General features: G+C 44.7%; 2 long non-coding RNA genes across 2 annotated transcripts; one reads left to right on the top strand and one right to left on the bottom strand.

Moving 5' to 3' along the window:
- Positions 1 to 8,274: 8,274 nt before the first annotated feature.
- LOC148643737 (uncharacterized) lies at positions 8,275 to 9,953 on the bottom strand. The gene is made up of 2 exons (XR_015929058.1): positions 9,503 to 9,953; positions 8,275 to 8,942 (listed from the first exon to the last, which is right to left on the bottom strand). It is a non-coding gene; the product is annotated as an uncharacterized LOC148643737 (long non-coding RNA).
- Positions 9,954 to 11,326: 1,373 nt separating this feature from the next.
- Positions 11,327 to 14,544, top strand: LOC148643736 (uncharacterized). The gene is made up of 2 exons (XR_015929001.1): positions 11,327 to 11,642; positions 14,043 to 14,544. It is a non-coding gene; the product is annotated as an uncharacterized LOC148643736 (long non-coding RNA).
- Positions 14,545 to 15,074: the final 530 nt, after the last annotated feature.

Below are 15,074 nucleotides of genomic sequence, written 5' to 3'. Positions count from 1 at the left end.
CATTATTTGCAGGAAGAAATTAAACTGTTCCACCTGATCACTTGCTAAACAAAGTGATTCACTGGAGTGGAGGCGGTGAAAGCTTTGTGAATCAACTTACAAAAGGATACATGTAAGAAACGTGGCTCCCATATTTAACCCTTGAAAAATCTATGAGTGTTATGTGGAGGTGAAAGTATTGTTCAATTATTCTAATAAAGCTCACTCAACTAAGACCCAGAAAAGTACCAGAGTATTCTCACCTAAGAGGAAATACTAACAAGTAGGATGCTAAAATGAAAAGCATTAAAAACTGAATGATCTTCAGTAGCTGAAATGATTATTAAGCTCTGGGTCACAGTGCTCCTGAAAAAAAATCAAATTTCAGCAGACACCCAAGGACAGCAGGTGAGCACCATGCTGAGCCAGTGTATAAGTGTATGAATCACAGTTTCAAGGAGCTTTTTTCAGTTTCGTTCCACTGATCGGCCAACACGGGGGGAACTTCAGTCTTACTCGCCCTATTGCATTAAGAAACTGTACAACATTCTCCAATAAGAACTTGCGACCTCACCTAACGAAAAGCAATTTGCGTAGCAGGGAAAGACTGGACTCCCACTGGGGATTTTTGTTTTTCATCCCGATGGTGATGTGCACTATATAGAACGTTGCTGGACCCATGTGCAATTGGTGTCATTTCTAATCTAGAGGTCAAAGCTGTGAAACTTTCAAAGAGATGGAAGATCTCTTGCGAGACACCAATTCACAGAAGGGGCTAATGAGATCTTTGCTTGAAGTCTCATTGTGCTGCACTATTTCATTTTTCAGTGGGCACGACTCACAGGCATCTAAAATCATCTCAGTGACAGACTAAACAGGCCTCTCGCAAAGACTCGGGAACAGACACAGACCTTATCATCTCTGCTCCTCGGGAAGCGTGCAGAGATCACATTAGATGTGTTGCTCAAGCTCTTTATTGTCACGTACAGTAAACCCAGCAGTGTGGTCAGTGCGGGATGTGTTCTGTCCTGACGGCAGGGTCAGCAGCCAGAGGAGACCTGAAACACAAGACGGAGAGGTAAGACATTGATTCCGACAGAGAGAGCTTTCACACCGGATTACTGACAAGAGGAGCAATAAGAGAAGAGTTGTAAAGACACGCCGAAGAGAATATTCTCATCTAAGAGGAAATATTAAGACCATTTATAAGCTTGTGACCTCAAATTAAACGGAAGTCAGACATTTTCAAAGGGAGCAACACTGCGGCACAGTGGTTAGCATCGCTGCCTCATAGCACCGGGGCCCTGGGTTTGATTCCAGGGGTGCTGTCTGTGTGGAGTCTGCATGTTTGTTCATACAAACAGAAACTTCAAACAACAAACCCCAACAAGAAATCTGTGCACACTTGGACTCCTGCTGCAGCTGAGGAGCTGTCACGCACACACCTCCTGTGTGGGTAGTGTTGGCCGTAGGACGTGTTGTTCACAGAGAGAAAAAATACACCATAGCAAGTCAGCACTCAAACAAACCAAAAGGCCAGTTTTATTGAAGTTGACGCAGCTGGCCACACAAACACTCACTGGGTCTCTTCACCAGGTATCCACACAGACAGCACCCCAGGAAACCAGACCCATGAGAACGGGGCAGAGCATGCAGACTCAACACAGACAGCACCCCATGAACAGGACCCATGAGAACCCAGGCAGAGCATGCAGACTCCACACAGACAGCACCCCATGAACAGGACCCATGAGAACACAGGCAGAGCATGCAGACTCCACACAGACAGCACCCCATGAACAGGACCCATGAGAACACAGGCAGAGCATGCAGACTCCACACAGACAGCAGCCCAGGACACCAGACCCATGAGAACACAGGCAGAGCATGCAAACTCCACACAGACAGCACCCCAGGAACTAAATCCAGGCTCCCAGCGCTGCCACCCACTGCGCCGCCGTCTCTCACCTCCACTTGCAGATCATGACGCGACCGGAGACCGGAGACTCCTCACTCCTGCAGTAACACACCCCAGCAGGAGGAGGCGCCGACGGACTCGCTCATGGTGCAGTGAGCCCAGCGGTGTGAGGCTGGTGTCCAGCGCTGATGTGTCCCTGATAGTCCTGTCCCACAGCCTGCGAGTCACCGTTTCTTCCACAAAATACTCCAGCCAGCGCTTTTTAGACTCAAGTTTCTTAGGTTTCTGTTTTTCTCGCAGATTAGATTAAAAAAGCCGCCTGTTGACCTGCTGGAGGTCAGACCCGCCCCGGCAACAACTACTGCAGCTCCGTTGCCCCGGCAACCACGTTTTATTTAACAAAGTAAAATAAACACCGGAGAAAAGTTTGCAAACAAGACAAGAGAGCTCAGAAACCCACAGACACGACGGCAGTGGGTTTTGTTTCTGTGTCGAGTGGATAAACCAGGCAGGACGAGCGCTGCAAACACACTCGAGTACACATAACACAATCAGGGGTACACAAGACTCCTGCTTTTTACACAAACAGGTTCAACAGGTCAATAAAGAGCAGGTCGGCACAGCTGTCATGATGTCTCATTTACAAAGAGTCTGAAGATTTGCTCGTCTCTTCCCAGAGCAGCTTCACTCCGGAGAGCAAGGAACAGCTCCTGCCGAGTCCGTCTTGTAAGACAGACATAGAAATCCGCGACACGGTAAATACACTGACATTGTATAATTAATTCTGATGCTCAATCAAATCTGCGGAACACGTGCGGAGCGCAGTCCAGAGCACTATAAAGACTACATTTCCCACAAGCCCTGTGGCGACTTCCTTTTGACGTAATCGATTCGCGTCTTTTTATTTTTAATTATAACAACAATACATGCCGTAAAAACAAGAATACATATAACACAGAGTATAGTCAGGGGTACATACGATAATACATGTACATGTTATGGAAAAAGATTAAACAAGTAATCTTGTTTAATAGTAAACAAAAGCAGATGAGGTCCGTACATGTTTCAAATTGTCTGTACAGACGCATTTCCATCCGTTTTAAAGTGTTTAAACATGGGTCTCCTCTCACAGCATTTCGTTAATTATTATGAAGTATCATATTTTTTTAAATACAAACAATATTTTCATATTACTTTCAATAGGTTTAAAATGTAGTATTATTTAACTTCTTTAAAAGTAATGTCAATATTAGTTTCCTTCTTTACGTTATCTTTCAGAGTTGCTGTCACAAACGTCACAGTTATCATCTGTATTGATTTTCAATCTCTGCACAACGAGGATCTGTACAGAGGCGCTATTGGACTCGCCGCCATAGACTCGTGTATCTCTGTCGCCGCCCAGTGGACATTTCTCGAAAGTGCAGTTCTTTTTAACTTTTTATGGTAGCAATAAAAATAGATACAATACAAACAAGAGTATATTTATAGCACATCAATAATACCATCAGGGGTACATAGTATAATATATTTACACTTCTGAAAAAAAGATTAAACCAGGTTAATAAAGATAAGGGCTGATATAGTCTGTAAATACACTTTTAGATCTATTTAAAATGTTCTAACGAAGCTGCCTGAGGAAAGAACTTACTGTTTTGATTACATGAATCAGAGATTGTGACTCTGCCTTTAGCTTCCCATTCCTTCCAAACAATTTCAATTTCACACCTCTGATTGTGCCAGAGGGTCCTCAGTGGAAGAGATACCAGGGTCCCCAGCACTGCTGTCACCTCTTCTGTACTCCTCCTATGCTAACAGCTGTGTATCTACTGCTGACTCCGTGAAAGGAATCAAGACTCCAGATGATCCCACCCAAATAAAAAAAAAATTCTGGAGTGGAAGGAGGTCTCTGCTTTAGTCGGCTGGTGCCGTGAAAACAACCTCTAACTCTATATAACTCCAACTGCCTGTGTCTCAGGAAGCCCTGGTCCGTTTGTAATGTAAAACCATTGAGAGCACTAGAATGACTGATTTCCATCTTCACTCTAGGTCACTGTGCTGAACAGCACATTACTGTATTCTGCATATGATATGTCTGTTATTTACACCTTTTCTTTCTCACTTTGTCTCTCTGTCCGTTTGGATCAGGTATTTGGAGAGCACCACCACACCAGCCAAACTACCCAAACAGTTGCTTAGGCACTCAAGTGGACTTGATCAAATTAAACTTTCCAACCTAAACAGGAAAATGACAGTTTAAATGGATTCTACTGCCTTATTAATCATATTTCTCTTCTAAATTCTTTTAAAATAAAAACAAATATTTCTGACATGATACACACAAATAGCTATTTTTATACTTTCTGGTTATATTTCAATCTTGTAAATGAAGCATTTCTTTCCTGCGGTTTGATGTTCAATCAAATCACCGAAACACGTGGGCAGTGCGGGCCAGAGAACTACAGAAACTACATTACCCATACGCCCTGTGGGCGACTTCCTTCTGACGTCATCGACTCGCGCCTTTTGAATGTTATTTTAATTTTGGGTTTATTGTATTTATTTTGTATTTTGTATCCATGTACAATACATTCATTCATTCATTACTCTTGTTTGCAATGCAATGCAATGTATTCTTTGCATTCTTTGCTGTTGAAAATGCTTAAATATATTTAAAATTAAAATTAAAATAACGTATTAATACGAACATTACTAACGGTATTTTAATTAAAAAAACTTTCGGTGAAATTTTGCTGAATGACCACCAAGCGGCGCCATTGGCACATTATTGTAAGAATAATCAATTCTAAGAAATTTTCCAGTTTAATTCCACGGACCAGCCATCAGAGGGGCACTTTACTCGTCCTGCTGCTTCTGTTGAATTAATAATTGCTTAAATTATTGTCTGGTGGTAAGTATTTGTAATATAGGATTGCTCATGTCTGATCTGGAGCACGAGATGGAAGTTTAACATGTGTGATTCACTGAGGTGGAGGGGTGGGAAATGACTGAAAGAAGTCTTGCCATGCTGTATTATTAATAGTAGTAGCATTGTATTGTATTGTCATATTGTCATATTGTCATATTGTAATATTAACACAAATCCTCAGACTCACTAACATCTCCAATAGAACGACAATCTCACACATCAAATATTAGAGGACCCTTCCTTTATACCTAAAAGCTTTCAGTTGTTGGACAATGAAAAGAGTGCTTGCAGGAATCTAATTACTGTTGTTATAAACTCATTACAAGCTAATTGTCTCATTTCTTTTTTTTTTCTTTCTTCTCTTTTCAGCAGCAAATAAACCCATTACTTGATCCCTTACATTTCAAAATGCTCTGAATCAAACCAACAAATCGGGCATAAATTTAAACCATGTTTTTGAGAAACTAGCCTTAAAATCAAAATGACTACATTCATATGAAACACACTCAGAAACAATATCAAATGGTTTGATACAGAGTGCAGAAACAACTGAAGAGAACTACCAGAACTAAAACAACACCACACCACTCTGAACTGCGCCTCAGATACTGTGAGATGGTTAGACACTACATGCACACCCTAAAGAAGATAAGCACATACACAAACAGACAACTCTCAGACCACAAAAGGCCTGTAGCCAAGACACAGTCAACAACGCTTGATCCAACTGCAGCTCAGACCTGCAGCAAAGCCTGCTCAAACTCCTCAACCTCGTCCTGACGGCCGGCTGTTTCCCTGAGGTCTGGAATCAAGGACTGATCACGCCCGTCTGTAAGAATGGAGACAGACTCGACCCCAACAGGTACCGGAGCTTCAGTGTGAACAGTAACCTGGGGAAGGAACTCTGTCGTAACTTGAATATCTGATAACCGGCCCTCCTTACTGAGCACAATGTCCCGCATTAGAGTCAGACTGGCCTCCTACCAAACCGCCACACATCCCATCACATTCACACCTGGGCACTGCCAGCCCATCTGGACCCAGAACAGCAGAGCCTGGCATTGCTGGAGCAGGACTGTCACACCTGGGCACTGCCAGTCAATCTGGACAAGACCAGAGTTATGGTTTTCCAGGAGAAAGCCAGACCTCAGGGAAACAGGTACAAATTCACACTGAACAACAACACATTGGAGCACACATCCAGCTACACATATCTCGGTCTCACCATCAGCTCTTCTGGGAGTTTTGACCTGGCACTAAAGGCACTGAGGGAGAAGGCACTCAGGGCTTTCTACGCAATAAGAAGGAGGCTCTTCAATGTCAACCCACCAACAAGAATTTCGCTCTAAATATCTGAAAGTGTAATCCAACCCATTGCCCTATACGGCAGTGAAGTGTGGGGTCCCCTCACAGACCAGGAGTACACTCTGTAGAAACTCTAATCAATCTGTAGAAACATCCGCCTTGCGCAGAGAAAAACAGCCAACAGCGAGTGCAGGGCTGAATTAGGCCAGTACCCACTATTGATAAACATACAGAACAGAGTAATCAAACACTTGTTACACCTGAGAAACAGAGGCCACAATTCATACCACCACTAGGCCCTGCTGATCCCAGAGTACAGCTGGTGTTGACACCAGTCAGTCTCAGGACAGCACAGCTACAGCAACAATAATCACAATCATCCAAATGCGGAGGGGACTGCAGTCCAGAGAAACCCAGCATTTGACAAGGACTGGAGGCCATTTCGCACCACAACTGTAGAACAGGATTCTTTCTGCACACCCAGTACTGGGGGCTGTGTCAGAGGCTCCTCACCGTTCTGTGATGATTTTAGACGTCGAATCGGGCAGGAGGCAGGCGCTCTTCGGGAGCTCTGGTCGCGTGCTATAACTCGGACCACGCGATGGCACAATTGCTTCCTACATACAAACAGAAACTTCAAACAACAAACCCCAACAAGAAATCTGTGCACACTTGGACTCCTGCTTCAGCTGAGGAGCTGTCACGCACACACCTCCTGTGTGGGTAGTGTTGGCCGTAGGACGTGTTGTTCACAGAGAGAAAAAATACACCATAGCAAGTCAGCACTCAAACAAACCAAAAGGCCAGTTTTATTGAAGTTGACGCAGCTGGCCACTCAAACACTCACTGCGTCTCTTCACCAGGTATCAGAAACAAAATAAAGGAACAATCTTTTTATCATATCCACTCGCACCTTGCTCTCATTTCCAGACTCCTAACTCACCACTCCCAACAAACCCCAGTGCTCACAACACCCTTTAAATTGGATTTGGCCCGTACCACTATGGATACAATAGGTGTAAAACAGAAAATTCAAAAGACAAACAACACATAGCACAGCAGTCCGGACTACTTGGACACACAAATACATGAAACCCTTAACAATTCACAGGACAGACATTCAGCAGATCGTCTATACCTAGTTGCCATTTTTCGCAATAACATTAGGCTCTGATAACCTCCCCTCTCAGCATTCCAGCAATGTTATGTTCCTCTAGCTAAGCTTCAGGCATATAACCAGTCTCCTATCTGTTTGCAACCTTTTGACCTTTCTGAGGATCCCTCGGAACAAATAGACACCGGAGTCTCCTCTCATGCAGTGCTGTTAAGACTTAAGCTAGTGGCATCCTACACTATGCTTTGTTCCTTTAGGACCATTTCTCTAAAAATAGTTCTCTACCTTTTGTTTCCCCTCCTGTCCACAGCTGGAACAACTGTTTGCTAACAAAGACTGTTTATCTGTCTGGAAAGGTCTCCAAACTGTTACCAATTACAAAAGAAAATCCCCTCAGATACATCTTGATCACTCTCTACCAGATAACACATTTTACAGCAGGCCAGAAACACAAAGGATCTCCAACGACCTTGTCCATGGCAGTCTCGCAACTCGTCCAAATAATTCACATCCTGGGGATGAGCTATTGTCCCCCACTCAACTGGAGTGCCACACCCACTCACACTCAATCTCTCACGAAGACTTGACGCCGTTAACAAGTCTTGAGAATGCCCTGTGAAGCAAAGAACAGGAAATGTTAAGGCTATTCAAAAAGCAAAACTGTAAAAAGGCAGCAGGACCTGACTGTGTATCTCCAGCCACACTACAGCCCTGTGCTGGCCAACTCGCTCCAATCTTTACAGACGTTTTTAAGCAATCATTGTCCCAGTGCACAGTGCCAGACTGCTTCAAATCTTCTGTTATTGTTCCTGTTCCAAAAAAGGACACAAGAACCTGCCTTAATGCCTACAGACCCGTCGCACTAACGTCAGAACTGGCGCGTCTTCCCAACACGTTCGTGTCAGAGTGAGGTGACCCCTCAAACAACAATTATTTCCTGCCTCATATATGACTACGGCACCTAGCAATGCAACAGGTTCTGTTGATCTCCCAGATCCACCAATGCCCACACAGACCAGCGACAAGCATGTGTATCGTATAAGTGACCTTTTTATTTTCTATCCACATTCACCATCAGCCAAAGACACAACGAAAACAGCAGCAACAAAAGGTCCTTCCAAGGGTCATAATGAATCCAGAGGGACGGCAGTCTTTTCTGTCAAGTACCGAAGAGTGGCCACTCGAACGATTCTTCTTCGTACCTGTAAAGTCTTTGATGGCCCCAGTGAACGAGAGGCCGGTCCCATTTCCCCAGACTCCGTTCAGGTTCCACTAGAAATCCTCCCGCGAACTGTATTCCATTCCCCTCAGTTTGGAGCGGCTAGCCGGGCCGGTTTCTCGCTCCTTGCCTTCAGGTATTAAAAGTCTCTGTACAGTACCTCTGTTCCGATGCCACTGTCTCCCGTGGTCGTCAATCGGTCCTTGCCTCCGCGAACTCGCGCGCCGCAGCTTCCCTTGTGCTGCCTGTGTGGTCTCCCAGGTCTGGTGGGAATTGGGAGCGTGCTCCGTTCCGGCTCAGATGGTTTTATTCCTCCCCTCAGCCCATCTCCCTCAGGGGGTTTTCCACTGTCCCTGTCAGAAAGGGGCTTGCCCAGTATTTTACCAGGAGGAAGCTCGTGTGGCTGAAGAGTGTGAGAGTGCCGAGCTTAGGTGTTATGGGCCCTTATCACTTCTTTGTTCACTCTCCGGGTCGGAGAAACCTGAAAAGAGACAAACGTTGTGAGACCATTTATAAGCTTGGTGACCTCGAATTAAACAGAACAATAGCAACACTGTTCTTCAAACTTTTCATTGAAAGGGTTTTCAAACACTGTCCCACTTGCTGGTTTGGCAACATCAGTAGCTGGAATTGAATATGCAGCCATTAGTCTGCCTGGCAAAAAACAACCGGTCTCTCCAGTGGTCTGCATACAAGTGAACACACAAACCCCATACTATTAAAACCCCTTTAGGGCACACTCACACCACAACACAATCAACCTGACAGACTCACCAACACTGGACTGCAGAAGCGGCAGGAAACCCTTGAGAACATGAGCAGAGCATGCAAACTCCACACAGACAGCACTCCAGGAAACCAGACACATGAGAACATGTGCAGAGCATGTGCGCCGTCTCTCAGCCTTTCACCTCCACATGCAGATCAGGACGCGACCGGAGACCGGAGACTCCTCACTCCTGCAGGAGGAGGCGCCGACGGACTCGCTCAGCCCAGCGCTTACATTTCCCTGACAGTCCTGTCACACAGCCTGCGACTCACCGCTTCTTCCTTTTCTTCCGCAAAATGTCCACAAAATACTCCAGCCAGCGCCTTTTAGACTAAAGTTTCGGCTTTGCCAGCTGTCTCCCTCCCGGAGGTCAGATCGCAACAACTTCTGCAGCACCGTTTCCCCAGCAACCACGTTTTATTTAACAAAGTAAAATAAACACAGGAGAAAAGTTTGCAAACATGCAGGCAGGATGAGCGCTGCAGACACATGCTGCTGCCCGGGTCCGTCTTGTGAAATAAACAGAATTTTGCACCCCAGAAAACTGGAGCCACGAGAACATGAGCAGAGCATGCAAACTCCACACACACAGCACCCCAGAAAACTGGAGCCACGAGAACATAAGGAGAGCATGCAAACTCCACACACAGCACCCAAGGAAACTGGAGCCACGAGAACATAAGCAGAGCATGCAAACTCCACACAGACAGCACCCCAGGAACTAAATCCAGGCTCCCAGCGCTGCCACCTCTCACCTCCACTTGCAGATCATGACGCGACCGGAGACCGGAGACTCCTCACTCCTGCAGTAACACACCCCAGCAGGAGGAGGCGCCGACGGACTCGCTCATGGTGCAGTGAGCCCAGCGGTGTGAGGCTGGTGTCCAGCGCTGATATTTACCGACAGCCTGCGACTCACCGTTTCTTCCTTTTCTTCTGCATAATGTCCACAAAATACTCCAGCCAGCGCTTTTTAGACTAACGTTTCTGCTTTGCTCGCTGATTAGATTACAAAAGCCGACTGTTTACCTCCTAGAGGTCAGCTCGCACCAACTTCTGCAGCACCGTTTCCCCGGCAACCACGTTTTATTGACAAAGTAAAATAAACACAGGTTTGCAAAGAAAAGTTTGCAAACAAGACGGGAGCTAAGAAACACGAGGACAGTGGGTTTGCTTTATGTGCCAGGTCGATTAACCAGCGCCGCAGACAAGTGAAATACAAGAAAACATACACACAAGGGAACACATAAGAGAGACAAAGAAATACAAGACACGATAAATACGCTGAAATTGTATTAATATAATTCATTCTAATGTTCAATGAAATCAGCGAAACACATGGGCAGGGCAGCCCAGTGAACTACAGAGACTACATTACCCATAAGCCCTGTGGGCGACACCATTTTGACGTCATCGACTCATACTTTTGTATTTTTTATGAGACCAAAAACTACAAGAAAACGTAACATAGCAGTCGTATTGTCAGGGTACATGCAATAATACATGTACATTTTATGGAAAAAAAGATTCAACAAGGTAAATGCAGATAAGGCCCGTCCATGCTTCAACGTTCTTACAACACAGAAACAGACACATTTCAGAAAGACATTCTGAAATAAAATGTCTTTACATCCGTCTTAAACTGTTCAAACACGGTCTCCTCTCACACCATTCCCTTAATAATTATGTTGCGCAAGTATAATAATGTTTTAAAATACAAACGATATTTTCATCTTCCTTTTCAATGGGATTAAAACGTAACAAATGTATTTCTTTCCGATTTCAAGTCTTTCCGATAGCGCTTTGAGACTAAGCTCCGTGGACTCGTGTATCTCTGTCGCCACCCAGTGGACATTTCTCGGAAGTGTCACCGCCCGCCGGAATTCGGAAAAGTCCCGGGACTGAAGCTGTGTGACTGGACAAGAGCCTGTCTCCCGCCTCCTGCTGAAATCTCAGCGCCGATTGGACAAAAGCTGCTCACAGTCCGGATCCAGTGGAAGGCCGATCCACTCCGGGTTTTCCGTAGCCGGCAGTCCGGATCCAGTGGAAGGCCGATCCACTCCGGGTTTTCCGTAGCCGGCAGTCCGGATCCAGTGGAACGGCCGATCCACTCCGGGTTTTCCGTAGCCGGCAGTCCGGATCCAGTGGAAAGGCCGATCCACTCCGGGTTTTCCGTAGCCGGCAGTCCGGATCCAGTGGAAGGCTGATCCACTCCGGGTTTTCCGTAGCCGGAAGTCCGGGTCCGGTGGAAAGGCCGATCCACTCCGGGGTTTCCGTAGCCGGAAGTCCGGGTGCGGTGCAAAGGCTGATCCACTCCGGGTTTTCCGTAGCCGGAAGTCCGGATCCTTTACGATGCACGCAAGACTACGTTACAGATCACCGGAGTACATTATACAGTCAAATAAAGATAAGGTACGCACAGCTTTCATGTTGTGATACTTAGACATGGTTTGGAGACGTTCCCTCGTGTGTATTTTGAATTATTCAAATGCGTGTCGCTTTAATTTGGAAGCGCATCATTTCAGTGCATGAGTTTACCTGTTATATTGGGCGAGTTTTCACACGGATAATCAAACAAGAACGAGTTTGCCCTGGAATCCATTCCACTGCCCAACCTGAAAGTCAGAGCATGAGAACGGACGGATTGTATGGCGATTGTGGAGTTGCTCGACCACATCAAGTAGGCGAAAAGTACACTCTGCTACTACGACAGACGGTCTAATTATTCAATTTTCGATTATTTCTCATTTTAGGCTATTTCTACATCTAATAACGAGCGAGTATAATGATTAAGCCAATGATACATTATATTTTAGATTCGGTTCAGCAGTATTGAGCAGTAAAATAACATCAATTTGTCTACAGGAAATGTCAGAATTAGAAGCCTTCTTTACACCATTTTGCCGATCTGTTCAGAGTGTTTTAACAACAGAACAAAACAAAAACAAACGTAAGGTTTCTGGGCTGCTTTGAGATAGACAATTATCATCTATATTACTTTTAAATCTATGCACACTGTGTATCTTTACCGGGTCGATTCAATGTACAATTTTGTACTGACGCCTTAACCTTATTATTCATACAAAATCTGTTTGACAATAGTCATGTTTGATTCCACTCACTTTCCCCAAAGAGGTGCTCCAAAATAGTTTGACAAGATATTGTGAGATTGCGAGAGGGATCTGAAGTATTTATTAGTACAAGTATAACTAAATTGTTTTCCTTGTAGTCTAATAAAGGTTGTAAATTCTTCCATAGTTTCTGATGGGCTACTGTTAGTTTCTTAAAAGCATCAATACCTAGTTCCTGAATGATTAAATTAGGGAAACATACATCACCTACTTTGCTTAATTTTGTAAATAATGCTGTCGGTATCGGTATTAGATGCTCTAAACCCTGTAGCATTTAGGCCTCCTTCTGCCCGTGTTTGACAAATAGCAACCATGAATAAAGTTTTTTTTTTATTTTACTAAGGTAGAGAACATCAAATCACAAAATCACCTTTTTGAAAATCTTAATACCAAGATATTTAATCACATCTTTTACATGTATATTACGTACGGAGCAGACACTTTCCAACAGCCACCAGTTCACTTTTCTGATATGTAAAGAAAGACCAGAAACAGAGGAAATGACTTGTAAACGCATTTAATTGCTTTGTCCACCTCTGTGTGCTTTCTCAGAGAGAGAGAGTTGTATCCTCAGCCAATTGGGAACACCTGTCATCTCTTTATCCTGTACTTGAATAATACCCTGAAACTATTTGTTATAGGGGTGTAAGCAGTGGGAAGAGGAGTGGGCTCGTGTCGAATTGCCTTACCCGTTCCCAATCTGCAGGAGGTCCCACGACGGCAGGTAGCTGCTCCAGTCGCTGGAGCTCAGTTCGCTGTCGAGGGAGGACGAGGGCTCTGGCTCGGGGGAATCACGGCTCCACAGCTCCTACCTGTTGCAGAGTGTTTCTGCCCTCCCGATGGCCTCTGTGTTTTAGAAGGATCTGTCTCTTTTTGCTTGCTTACACCACAGGTTTCATCGACGATAGTGTGCATCCTGAAGCAGTGAGTTATCGGTCTTATTTCTACTGAGAAACAGTTCAAGCACTCACAAAACAATAACCAGGAGACGGTGTATGAAAAAGAATTGTAAGACTTGCAGAGTAGATTTGAATAGACAGTGGACGTCACACTGCGTGCTTGAATATCAGAGATTCAATTCATTCTTTCCTGTAGGTTAACTTCCTGTTTGACATTGTTCCGTTGTCACTTCTTCACAAACTCATAACTCGCCGTGTTCAATTTTGTGTTGAGTTACAGGAACCTCAGCATCAGATGAAATCCTCTTCAGCGCCCCAGGGAGACTGGGGGACTTGCCAGATTTTCAGCTTTATCACTGGGTCCTTTGGCTCAGGGCTGTTGAGCAAAGTGCTCCCCTCTGCTGGAGAGCCACAGGGGCACTACAGGGCGGCCTCGTGTTCCCTGCTCCTGCCCGTGCCTGTGGACGGCCAGTGTGACCGCGCGCGAGACAAAGTAGTGCATTCGTGGTGTAAATACAGAATGTTCAATAGCTGACTGAGGAAAGTTACAGAGACGGGAGTATACGTTCTGAAATAATGTGAACCACTGTTACTACACACAGACAGACTACTTAAAAATCATGTGGCTTTTTAAGGTCGTTTTGTCTGCCTAAAGTACGTTAGATGTGTCACAGCAAAGAGTTTGAATACTTACAGAATGCAGCAGCTAGAATTGTTACTTGGAGCAGAAAGAATGACCACATAACCCCCACACTTCTCTCTCTTCATTGGCTTCCTCTCAGGTACAGGGCGGACTTCAAACTCCTTCTACTTACTTACAAGGCTCTCAGAGGTCAGGCACCTGTCCTGCCTCGCAGGGATGCTGCAGAGGAGAAATACTGTCTGTCATGGGCTGGGCACCATGTGAGTTGAATGCTGCATCAGTGCCATGGATCCAAGAGGGGCATCATGGATACAGCTGTCGTTTAGGAGGATTCTGCTGGTCTGCAGAGACCTGCATGGGGTACTGACATACAGATAACGTGATGGATGGATGGATTAATACCCGCATTCATTTCTTTCTTTTTTTTTAATGATATAATGTTAGCATGCCCAAAGGGGTTGGGCAGCCAGTTGACCTTGGACCCCTAGAGGATTTTATTCTCCTTACTGAGTCTTTGGTTCCTTTCCTCCATTGTCTTCAGTTCTGTATTCACAAAATGTATATTTACCTGCATTGTTCAGCGCCTTGGGGCAACCTTGTTGTGAAAGGTGCTATATGAAAATACATTGAATTGAATGGAATGACAGAGTCACGGCTTTTCCAGTTTCCTCTCCTATTATCTTCTTTATCTGCACTCTAAAACACAGTGAAACCTTGAACCTTTCAACTGGACCACTGCCGTTCTACATCAAAATGACTTTAACTAGGATGGAGACTTGAATGGGATGAAAAAGGAAAAGGCATTATTTGCAGGAAGAAATTAAACTGTTCCACCTGATCACTTGCTAAACAAAGTGATTCACTGGAGTGGAGGCGGTGAAAGCTTTGTGAATCAACTTACAAAAGGATACATGTAAGAAACGTGGCTCCCATATTTAACCCTTGAAAAATCTATGAGTGTTATGTGGAGGTGAAAGTATTGTTCAATTATTCTAATAAAGCTCACTCAACTAAGACCCAGAAAAGTACCAGAGTATTCTCACCTAAGAGGAAATACTAACAAGTAGGATGCTAAAATGAAAAGCATTAAAAAGTGAATGATCTTCAGTAGCTGAAATGATTATTGAGCTCTGGGTCACAGTGCTCCTGAAAAAAAATCAAATTTCAGCAG

This window comes from Lepisosteus platostomus, chromosome 22 (genome assembly GCF_059453375.1).
Source record: "Lepisosteus platostomus isolate fLepPlt1 chromosome 22, fLepPlt1.hap1, whole genome shotgun sequence".
Lineage (NCBI taxonomy): Eukaryota > Metazoa > Chordata > Actinopteri > Semionotiformes > Lepisosteidae > Lepisosteus > Lepisosteus platostomus.
Note: the sequence above shows the minus strand (reverse complement) of the source record. Positions and strands in the feature narration are given on the sequence as shown.